A 12,416-nucleotide genomic window follows, 5' to 3' on the forward strand; every position below is an offset into this window, starting at 1 on the left:
AATAATATTTAAACTCATTTAGATTGATCATTTTAAGTTTTTGTATTTTAAAATACCTAGGTACAGCTCAATAATTAAATTAGTTATAACAATGAGTGAAATACATAACAGACAACTGGTGAATATTAAATTACTTCTTTATTTTTACAAATGCAACTTAAAATCTCTTAAAACCATTTTTAAAAATGTCAATACAGATAAAGTTAAAATACTGAACAGTAACTATCAACATGTTTTTTATATTTGTGGTGTTGTTTATGTGTGTTTGAGTGCAGTAAAGTGCGGAGTATGTAATGTGTGTGTGTGTGTGTGTGTGTGTGTGTGTGTGTGTGTATTTACACTTTACACTGTAAAAAGTAATACCTAGATCAAACTTATAAAAAGTGAGGCAAGTGGCTGCATTGGATGTTTTAAGTTGAGTCAACTTGCAGCCTTTTTCAAGTATAATAAACTCTGTAAAATTACTTAATTCAAACACAACAAAATCAAGTTGAGTTAACTAATAAGTGCTATATTAGTCAGTTAGATAAACCTAATTTTCTTGGTATATGTAACGTATTTATGTGTTGCTAAAAGTAACCTGTACTCATTTTAGTTAGGTTTTATGAACTTTATGCTCATAGTAAATTTAACCTAATCAAATGTGAATAAACATTTTAATTAAGTCCTGGCTATTACCTCAGAAAATACATCTAAATGTCTATATTCTAAGCAGTACAGTAAATCATTTTACATAAACAGACTTTATCAATAACAATTACAAATTTAATTGAAGAAGAAAAAGATGGGAAGACAGATTAAAGACAATAACATTTATTCAATGTCAACTAGTGTCACTTTTAACAGTGCCTACAAAACATACAAAAGTATGCATAGGGTCCAATCCCACAAAGAGCCTGTGATATATCTCAGAAGTATACACCAGATTTGATATTAGAGGTTGTTGGCATAGACAAGTCCAAACAGGAGGTTTTCTACAGGTTTGGCACACCTCTGACCATGGGCTGTCCTTCAACTGTGATAATCCCAATCGTGTTTGGCTGATGGGGCATGTATATTTTCAGTGGGGAACTTCCAAGCTCAGCGTGCACCTCTGTTTCATCATGACTCTATTGAGGAGACAAAAAAGAATCAAGAGTTTGGTCAGACAAACAGGTATTGAGATGAATATAACAGACTGGTAGAAGACAGATACGACACAAAGTCAAAGTTGTACTTTTTAGTTGCTTAAGGTGATGGATACTAGATGGATACTTTGACTAGAGCATGTGACCAGAGTGTAGTCTACCATGACAATGTCATAGAGTGTTGGTACTATACTATCATGATCTACTGTAGCATGAGTGTTGTCTTTTCTGGTTCAAAGGATACATTACAATAAAACAATGCAATTTTCCTTGCCTGTACCTTATTGGTCATCACATTACTGTATTAAATATATTTCAAGAACAAAGTAATTACCCCATATCATCACAATAGTAATAACATACAGACAGAAATTAGATAAGTAGCTTTAAGCCCAGTACATACATGGTGGACACTGATGAGGTCTTCCTTTCCCTCCCATATGTACTCAATCAGGCATCTCAGTACCACTTCTCTCCTTTTCTCCACATAGCCAGACGGATCCTGTCAACAAGTAAAATCTGATCAAAATTCACTGCCTGATGACAGTATCACAAATTAGAGAACCTCTGTATTTCAACCATGCAATTGATGTAAAAGGTTGTACTATACATACACCACTACCACTGTACTGTAAAAGATCTCACACTATCACCCGCATCTTACAAAATTGAGATTTAACTGACCATGTAGGCTGTATTTATCAGTATGAATCAAGCTTCTATTAGTGCAGTAGTAGGAGGCAGAAAGGTGATCATATCTGCCTTCTATTGGTGGTTGGTACATAAAACCTAATTCAGAAATGTAATTGTATGGAGCCAACACTATTGTTTGCAATTTTACCTATGTTTTACTTACCTGGGAATAATTATAGCTTTAACTGTATCTATTCTGAAGTTTTTCTTACCTGTATCTGAAGACCCCAGGTAACAAAAACGCTTGGTTACCTAAAGACAGAAAAAATATGCATGTTAGAATAAGTTTAAAAACCAGTGGTAAATGTAAAATATTTAAGTAACAGGTTAAAAATAGTTTTATGGTTTTGAGCCAGTGCTATCAAATGCACTTACAACTCTGCTGCTGATAACACGAGGACCCCACGACAGCTGCATGCCCCACCGGAGACTGTGTTATTAAGATGAAATTAAAATAAGTCAAGTCACCTTTATTTACAGTACACAGCACTTTGAAATATATATATATATATATATATATATATAAAAGTCTTCTTTGTTGCATTTTTCTCCATCACACTTTTGAAAACATTATATATCACCTGAAAACATAAAATCTCAAAATTCATCCTTTGAAACCCATTTTAAATTAATCTACCATGAAAATTGTACATCAAAATCATGTTACAAAATGTTTTCAGTCGTGAATTATAGGTTTGGTTCATGCACTTTCAAGTCTATGTTCAAAAATGTGAATGGCAGTTAACAGAGTAAGTTAACGCTAACTAACGATTAAAAGTGATATTATTGGTAAAATTAAAGCCAAAGTAGTCTTAAAACATAATAGGCATTACTAAAGCACTTGTTTAATTTCATATTAACAACACGGTCTTAACTGCTGTTGTCTTCTGATCGTTGCATACAAGACTTCACTGCTTAGCACTGTGTAGCCAACTTAGCTTGCCATGTGTGCAGGATAGCTAGCTATACAGTACAATTTGCAAACCTTACTTTAGCTTCCTAGTTGAGTGAACGATTTTGCGTGACTTTACATCACCAATAAATTGCCAAAACTTGCACATCTTACCGTGTTAATCAGTCTGTGAAATTTAGATCCGCTGCAGCTTTCAAACAGTTGAAGTGCCGAGGAAGCATCTGCCTTGGAAAGTCCCCGCCAGTGAAAAAGGGATAAATCCAACTTAATTTTTATGTGTTTTTATTTCAAATATTTAAGTTTGATGAACACACATGCCAAATCGACAGTTGCTCAAATAAATTGTGTATTTCAACTCACTTTTATAACATTTCTTGTACACAACAAACTCATACAAAAAGCTACCCAAATAAATTGGTATTGTTTTACTTAAAATATATTGTTATGTAAAAAGTGATATATTTTAAGTAAAGAGGAAGTATATTTATACTTTTTAGTATAAAACAAATAAATAAACTAGATTACAACTATTTAAAATATATAAAACCTACTGTGTGGGTGTAGCACTTTTTACAGTGTACTTTAATGTTAGGTTGAGTTGGTTTTTTTGGGAAATGGAGATATTTTGGCATGCCCCGACATTAGTGTTTTTCAGTATCTTAAAACGTATTAATGGCTAAAGTCTGAATGTATTGTATTCATCACGAACGTGGGGCTACAAAAATACGTGAGCATCATTAATGTACAGGTCTGTGATTTTGAGAAAGCAGCGTTTATGAGTAGTTTTTGTTTAAAATGTGATTAAAATGTGTTTTATAAGCTCAATAAATAAGAATATGATGAATACATGATTAAAATGTATGATAAATTATTGTATATACTATGTATACCCTCAAAGCTTAAAACTGTTTTGTTACTTGTGTTGTCATATTGTATGTGCCTTTGATTTGTAGTGTAGTTTTTAATAGTTTAATGTTGTCATGCAATCTATGACTATATAACATATTCTAGAAAATATTTCCTGCATTGCAGTTGTGTGTATTTCTGATGCTCTCTGTCAAGTAAAGGATAAAGTTCAGCAAGAAAATTAAAACGCATTATATCATAAAATAACATACAGAAACAAATCTGATTACATCAATAATTACTTTAAACATCACATTCAGATCAGATTCATTCAGAACAAAGTGTAGTGTTGAAAATTAAATCCAAACATGTACTTTCTAAATATAATACCCATTTATACATATTCAAATATATATTGTTTAATCAGTGATGGACATGTTGGAGAATATTCTGCTGGTTAGTTGAACAGAACCACTGCTTTCTAAAAAAGAGAAAACACATTTTGAGAAATATAACCAAGATCAATATAACATCATATTTCTGCATCAGTTCTACAGTGTTTTAATTCTCTTTATATGACGTGTAAGTCTCACCTCATCTGTGACTCGCTCTGAAACACCAAACACCAACATGAGAAACTGTGAATGAGAAACACATCTAAATATCCCTACAGCTCCCTATTTATTAATCAGTTAAGGTTTATAATATATTTCACATAACCGATGTTACATATGATCGACAAGACAATATAACAACTATATGTGAGAACAAACGAAAACAGAAATGATGCTTTTACCAGTTTAAACAGAATGAGTCAAAAGTTGCAGTATAGATTTGTTTTACAGCAGAGATGACACACTGATGATTCAATATAATGGTGTTTTGTCTGAAACATTATTAATACTCACAGTTTGGTCTGCCGCTGTTAATGCTGTTTTGTCTGAGTAGACTCCGTGTCTTTGGTTCTTTAGATTGTAACATTTTCTCCTTTTGGTTCCCCATGTTTCTCTTTCTTTCCTATCGGTTTAATTATCCTGCAGTTCTTGTTTCTCCATATTTGCTCTCCCATGCCATACTGTCTTGTAAGTTCTGCCTTTGTTCTGTTTCTGTTCCAAAACGTTCAGACGTTCAATATATAGTTAAGAGAAGTTTTAATTTGTTGTTCAGTGCTGTGTAATACAGGTTTACTTTGCACAAACATAAATGTCCAGATTGAGATTAATTAATGAATACAAATAACTATACCAAACAATAAAAAAAATATTAAAAGAAGTGTTTAATTACCTCGTGTTGAGCCAATAAGAGGAATCATGATGCAGCTCTGACATCTGAACTACATGAACCTTTTAAAGAGGAACTTCAATCCCACATCCTCTCTCACACTCATGACTGAAATCAAACACTTAACACATGACGCTCAGTTTCTGTTCCACAACCTTTCTCCTGTCACGATGTATAATAATTAGATTGATCTAAAGGCATAAACAGTTTCGATTTTTATATCAATTAAAATGATTGAATTATTGAAAGTAGTACATCGTTCCAAAAACAAGGTATAAATACAGAAATTAATGTTAGATGCTATAAAAACACTAAGCACCTCTCTGACAATTTCTGAAAATTTCTGAAAACATTTTCACAAAAGTTAAATGACAAAAATTTGCTACAAAAAAAAACGTGTTGTATTTCTCCTCCGCTCTGGTTTGTCTCCTAATCTATCTTTCTAATAAACCTGACATTGTATGATGTTTGTAAGTGGATAAGATCACCTGCTAAATGAATACATCTAAATCTTCTAGTTAGCATTTAATCATATGTATTTATTTATTTATTTTTACTGTATATTATGTTTACAGCTCACAAGGTCATCGTATCTGACAATAAATACAGATTTAAATTTTCTGTTTTGAGAGACGATCAAAAGCTGGATTTATTAACAGGACGTTCAGTCAATAATGAGACACAAACAGTCGAGTCATTTTATTCCTGGGGACTTGTGTATAAAACTTCTTAAGATTTCATCCTGAATGTGTTTGTATGCACAAGAGCTACATTTTGCTTCTGTACTAAAGTTTCTGATTCATAAAGCCATGTGTATACCAGAACCTGTGTAATATTATCTTTGTAATACTCAGTCAGCAGAAGATTGTGCGTACAATGGTGCAATAAAGGCATTATTTTGGTTTTCTTTGTGCAAAAAAAGTATTCTTGTAGCTTTGTAACTTTACAGTTGAACCACTGATGTCACACGGACTGCTTTATCAATCATCTTCTCTGGACCTTGAACGTGGTAGTTACCTTTGCTGTCTATGATAAGATTTAATCAGAAATATCTCAAATTGTGTTCTGAAGATGAACGAAGGTCTCACGGGTTTGAAACAACACAAGCGTGAGTCATTAATGACAGACTCATTGGGATAACAGACCGTTCTGTGTGAAAAGAGTTAATTTAGATTGCATCACTTTCAAACACAATGATCCTTTACAGACAAACACTCCTCAGTCTGTTGAGCAATACCTTACGTCATGTGTCAGTCTGTGTCAGTCATGGTGAACTAAGAAACAAGGGGATGCTTGATTTATAAATGTAGATCAACTATTTAGATAAGATAAATCAAGAATATCCAAGAAAACTGAACAAAAACTGATTGTGAACAAACTAACTAAACACCAAAGAGAAGGCAAACAAGACAACAAACAATAATACACAAGGAAAGGGGATATATAGACAGGGCATAAAAACACTGTGGGAAATCTAATACACACAACAACAACAACACACAAACAAATCAGCATTATGGGAATCTTGTGACATTCGAGACAGAGTAATGACTGATCACAGGTTGTGTGCAAATGGAAATAGTCAAGCATTGTCAAAACTTTCCTCATCTCTAAAACCAATTTCCTCATGAAACTGATTATGCATAATGTAACCAATATATAAAAGATCCAGAATCAGACACATCAATTCATTTCACATTTATCTGTCTATTTACATGATACAAATATTTGCAAAGCAGCTTCACTGGAAATGTACATTTTATCATCACATTTAGGAGTAATCAGTGGTGACTATGTCAAGGTGATGTCCATACGGCAGTAATGTACAGAGAAAACCATCCAGTTAGTTTATGACATGTACTCAAACAAACAGTGAACAGTATTGTGGTAGTGTGTATACATACAGTATGTACTGTATCATTTATTTTAATTGAATTTTTATATAATAAATAGTTTTTTTTATATATTATAAACTAATCTAGAAGTCATCTCCTCCAGAAGAGGTTCACCAGCAGCGTGTTGTTTTTGAGGAGTTCATGTCTGATCTGGTCCAGAAACATTAGATCCCTGCAGAAGAGAAAGAGTGTGTGATTATGAGCAAAACTCTTCTCCCCACTGAACATATTACAGGTTATAGAAAGAGACATCATGAAACTAAACACAAACGCTGAATGATATTTAATTGCATATTTAATTATATACAATTGTACATATATATTAATAATTTCCTAGTTAATCGTTTGGTGCATGTATGCAGTAGGCCTAGCCTGCGTTTAAAAACTAAGGTGCTAACGGTTAATGTTTTATAACGCTAATAAAAATATACCTAATGTTTTTGTCGTGTGTGGTGCTTTGGTTTATCATATTATTTAAATGCAATCATGTAAAATCTGTTATTCTGGATATTAACTTGAAAGACTATTTAGTCTGAGGCCCTTTTTGTGTACATTTTTACACAAGCTCTGAGATAAAGTCTGTGTGAGCGGGCGGGAGTGGAACACAAACAAAAAATTTAAAGCAACTTTAAGAAAATACCCAGTGGTCACGATTGTGAATTTCCACATTATTATGGTAATTTTCTGTGATTGAGTTACACAGAGATTCTGTGCGCAAAAAAATACCTTTATGTGGAACATTAACAACCTCAAAGTTTACTGAATTTCTAGTTTTGACCTCAATGATGAGATGTGTTTCAGTTGAAAGTGTTAAACTGCACTGAAAAAATAATATGCTATTTACTTAAAAATATAGTGCATCATTTTTGCATCCCTTTTCTTAAGTAAATGTAACATGGAATTTTAAGCAGTGTTACCTTAAAATCTTTAGCCTGCAATACTTAAATATTTGAGTATCCCAATGAACAAATGTATTAGTTGGCGTAACACAATATTTTAAGTAGATTTCACTAATAAATGTTATTTCTACAATAGTATTTCTACAATAAAAGTCTTGCTTATCCCATTATATTTAAACTCATTTAGATTGATAATTTTAAGTTTTTGTATTTTAAAATACCTAGGTACTGCTCAATAATTAATTAGTTATAACAATGAGTGAAATACATAACAGACAGCTGGTGAATATTAAATTACTTCTTTATTTTTACAAAGGCAACTTAAAATCTCTTAAAACCATTTTTAAAAATGACAATACAGATACAGTAAAAATACTGAACAGTAAGCATCAACATGTTTTTATATTTGTGGTGTTGTTTATGTGTGTTTGAGTGCAGTAATGTGTGGAGTATGTAATGTGTGGTGTTGTGTGTGTGTGTGTGTGTGTGTGTGTGTGTGCAGTAAAGTGCTGAGTATGTAATGTGTGTGTTGTATGCTTTTTGACGTGAGTTTTACAATGTTGTGTGGCATTAAAAATGCATCACTGTTTGTATTGATTGCTAACACACAATTCGTGAAACAGTTCACCATTTTCTCACATTTATAAACACAACCTCAAAACTACACAGCAACTTGTGCAAACTTCAAACTTCCAGGTCAAAATCAAACAGTTTAGTCAAAAACATGTTCTCTTTATCAGACTCAAACTTTGGCACAGTTGTCAGATTACTTCTCTAGGACGCAGGGGTCTGGAGAGGCATCTGTCCCAAACCATCTTTAATGACTTTTCTGAAAATATTTTTACACAAGATACATTAATTTAATCTAAATGTCACAGCTGTGTCTGTGCTGTGACAAAAAAAAAAAAAAAAAAAAAAAAAAAAAACCACGCTCCTCCGCATATGTTTAAAGCAAAATCAATATATCAGAATACAAATTTGTATAGTGTCATGGATATTACACTGACATGTGTAAGGTACAAGGTGCATGTGGTTTATAATTAAATTTGATTAGTCATAATTCAGATTGTTTGAAAACTAAATGTAATTAAAAATGTATGTGCATGTAGAATTGTACTGTGTGGTGGTAGGTGAACAGTAAAAAAATAGGGCCGGTGTCCTGACATTTTATCCTACCCTGTCAGATTTTCCTACCCGGGTTTACTGCGCACGCGCACATCAATATCGCGTCCTTTGTCTCATGCTAAACAACGATATTTAATGTATCTGCATTACTGTAAGGGTAGGTTTAGGGTTGGGGTAGGTGTAGACTTTAATAAAAACGCAATCTTATTGGTAGAAAATAATATTTATTGTTGGTTTCCTGTAGCTGTATCCTTTCTAGCTACAACCGCGAATATAACACAAAATTACTGTATTTGCAGTACTGTAAGGGTATGATTAGGGTTGTGGTCGGTGTAGACGTTAATAAACCATAACTTTACAGTAGCATTTTTCGTTGTGGAATTGTACTACCCACTGTTTTAATGGGAGGTAGGAAAATCTGACGGTGTAGGACAAATCGACAGAACACCGGGACTCGATTAAAAAAATTAATCTAATTAATTAGAGGCTTTGTAATTAATTAATCGAAATTAATCGCATTTTAATCGCATATAAATATTTGACCTGAGAAAAGTGAGAAGTAATTTTTTTTCACATGGATTTATAGTATACCATTGAATAATGACTGAATACATAAGCTTAAGCAACAAAATATTGTTTATCTTTGTTCAACCAAGTCTAGCAGACCAGTGCAATTTTTGCCATTAAGTGTAGCAATAGCATATTTAGAAACAATTTAGAAATAGTACATTTCGGAAATTCAGGAAGCTTATAGGTGCTGGAACCTTCTGTAAAGTGTTTTTTAAGTAAAACACAATACTGTCAAGTACATTCAGAACATTGGAAACACTGACTATTAGAAAACATCTCTCTGTTGCTTGAGAGGCCATAACATACTAAGTCCAACTCTCAATAACCTTGGCCAAAACAATAAAGAGTTCAACATAAACTGTTGCACCAACAAAATAATACATAGTTCAACATAAAGTGTAAAGTCCACGCTAGCTGCTATATGTTTTGCGCTGATGTGATACTTAAGGCTCGATGTGCTGCGTGATATGCGAACGCTAGTTGGTGCTCCAGTATAATCGGTCCGCCGAAACTCATCCAGTGAGAAACGTTCCGCGGTGCAAAAATTAAAAATAATTATAATTAAATAAAAAAATCTTAGTTAACGCGTTATTTTTGTGTAATTAATTAATCTCAATTAACGCGTTAAAGTCCCGGCCCTATAAAAAAATCTAATAATTATACAGGTTTTGTAAATGATCAGTTATACTACATGATCTTTAGAAGGTTTACTATGATGGTAGGTTTAGGGGATGATGCCGTATAAAATCATTAATATGATGTGAATATGAATATAAAAGGTTCTAAATATTATGTAGAAAATATGCTGTGATAATTAATTTGAATTGTATTATTTTGCTCTATATAGCTAATTTTGCCCTTCATGACATCTGTGTGGTCAGTGTGGGGGAGGGGTAGAGGTCAAAAGGTCAAAGTCATTAATCACATTTTTAAAGGTCGGTTTACTCCCTACTCAGATGCCTTATTTCTATTCCATAACTATAACCATACAAAGTTAACAATGTCATTTTCACTTTTTTTTTCACTCACGTTTTTCACTTTCACTTTCACTTTTCACTCATCACTTTTACTTCTTCATTTCACTTTCACTTGTAATTTTTTTTTTCACTTTCACTTTTGTCACGTTCAAAGTTAACAATGTCTGTGAGAAAATTAATTTGAACCTTGAAAAAAGGTATGATTAACAATCTGCATTGTGCTTGCATACAATAAAACAATACATAGGAAATACAGCAGCTTATCGTATTATGTATCTACACAGTATTTACAGCACCTTTTATTTTAAGTGAGTTTTTATATAAAAAAAAAATGTTTTTTTATAATAACTAATCTAGAGGTCATGAACATCAGAAGAGGTTCACCAGCAGCATGTTGTTTTTGAGGAGTTCATGTCTGATCTGGTCCAGAAACATTAGATCCCTGCAGAAGTGAAAGAGCGTGTGATTATGAGAAAAACACTTCTCCCCACTGAACATATTACAGGTTATAGAAAGAGACATCATGAAACTAAACACAAACGCTGAAGAATATTAAATGACATATTTAATTATATAAATGTATATAATTACACTACCAATCAAAAGTTTTTGAACCGTAACATTTTTTTTTTTTTAGAAGTCTCTTCTGCTCACCAAACCTGCATTTATTTGATGCAAAATTATAGAAATTAATACTAGCAAGGATGTTTTAAATTGATAAACACATTTATAAAGTTACAAAATATTTATATTACAGATAAATGATGTCCTTCTGAACTTTCTATCCATCAAAGAAACATTTCAACAATAATAATAACAATAATAATGAATGTTATAATCATATTATTCTGATTTCTGAAGATCATGTGACACTGAAGACTGGAGGAATGATGCTGAAAATACAGCGGAGCATCACAGAAATACATTACACTTTAACACAGATTCACACAGAAAACATGAAATGGAAAAAAAAAACATTGCTGTACTTTTGGATGAAATAAATGCAGGCTTGGTGAGCAGACGAGACTTCTTAAAAAAAAACGTACTGTTCAGAAGCGTTATATACTCAATTATATTTCTACAAGAAGTGTAGGCCAGTGTTATTCCTTCAGTAGTACAGATTCATCACAGTCAAATTAATTCTACAAATAATTTCATTCCAGTTCATATTCCCATATTTTATAAACATTATAATTGTGTAATAACAATAAATTATTATTTTCAGTGTCTTAAATATAGTGTGACATACAGCAAACAATTAATATATAAAATTATTATCTAATGAACTGATAATAATAGACATACACGACTCAATAAGTGTCTGAATTTGATAAATATTCTGCTGTTAGACACAAAAAACACCTCTTTCTAAAGAGAGAAAGTGTTTGTAACACACAGCTGTAGATGTTATAGTTTACTGAATCATTTCTACAGTTTAAGCTTTAATCTCTGTATATGATTTATCATATTTTACCTCATCTGTTAGTCTTCTGAACTTTCTCCATGATAAACTAGAAATAAAAACACAATGTCTGATTATCTTCATATACCGTTCATATAGCAGATAAAATGACAGTTCAGGATTGATCTGACACATTCAGAGAGAAATGAAAGACATGTGACAGTGTTTTATCATTAATACTCACAGTTCGGTCTGCCGCTATTAATGCTGTTAAATCTGACTAATCTCTGCAGATTGTTCTCTCTTAATTCGTCAGATTGAATCTCTTCCTCTCTTTTTGCCATTTTTTTTTTCTTTCTCTCAGAAATACCCCACACTGAAACCTGTAGTGGATGTTTCTCTGCTAGTGAAGTTTAATATAACATAATCCTGCTGTTGGATGGTAGTTGGAGACTAGCTAAACCCCACCCCCATCTCACGCCCTCCTAAATATGGGTGGAGTTTAGCGCAGTGGATAAAACACAAGCCTTTGGGTTTCGATTCCACTGTGAGTCACCAATGTGTCCCTGAGCAAGACACTTAACCCCCTAGTTGCTCCAGAGGCGTGCGACCTCTGACATATATATAGCAGTTGTAAGTCGCTTTGGATAAAAGCGTCAGCTAAATAAATAAATATAAATGGTACTAG

At 32.6% G+C, this 12,416-nt stretch overlaps 1 long non-coding RNA gene across 2 annotated transcripts; it reads right to left on the reverse strand.

Moving 5' to 3' along the window:
* Positions 1–797: 797 nt before the first annotated feature.
* On the reverse strand, positions 798–12,201 carry LOC113077946 (uncharacterized). 2 transcript variants are annotated; one of them, XR_003281413.1, is made up of 11 exons: positions 11,973–12,201; positions 11,801–11,837; positions 10,711–10,768; positions 4,864–6,927; positions 4,488–4,685; positions 4,173–4,217; positions 2,887–4,060; positions 2,196–2,250; positions 2,033–2,072; positions 1,531–1,629; positions 798–1,109 (listed from the first exon to the last, which is right to left on the reverse strand). It is a non-coding gene; the product is annotated as an uncharacterized LOC113077946 (long non-coding RNA). The 2 variants fall into 2 exon arrangements; XR_003281414.1 differs by lacking the exon at positions 10,711–10,768 and having other exon boundaries at positions 11,973–12,200.
* Between the last annotated feature and the right edge of the window lie 215 nt (positions 12,202–12,416).

This window comes from Carassius auratus, unplaced genomic scaffold (assembly GCF_003368295.1).
Source record: "Carassius auratus strain Wakin unplaced genomic scaffold, ASM336829v1 scaf_tig00023612, whole genome shotgun sequence".
NCBI classification, from domain to species: domain Eukaryota; kingdom Metazoa; phylum Chordata; class Actinopteri; order Cypriniformes; family Cyprinidae; genus Carassius; species Carassius auratus.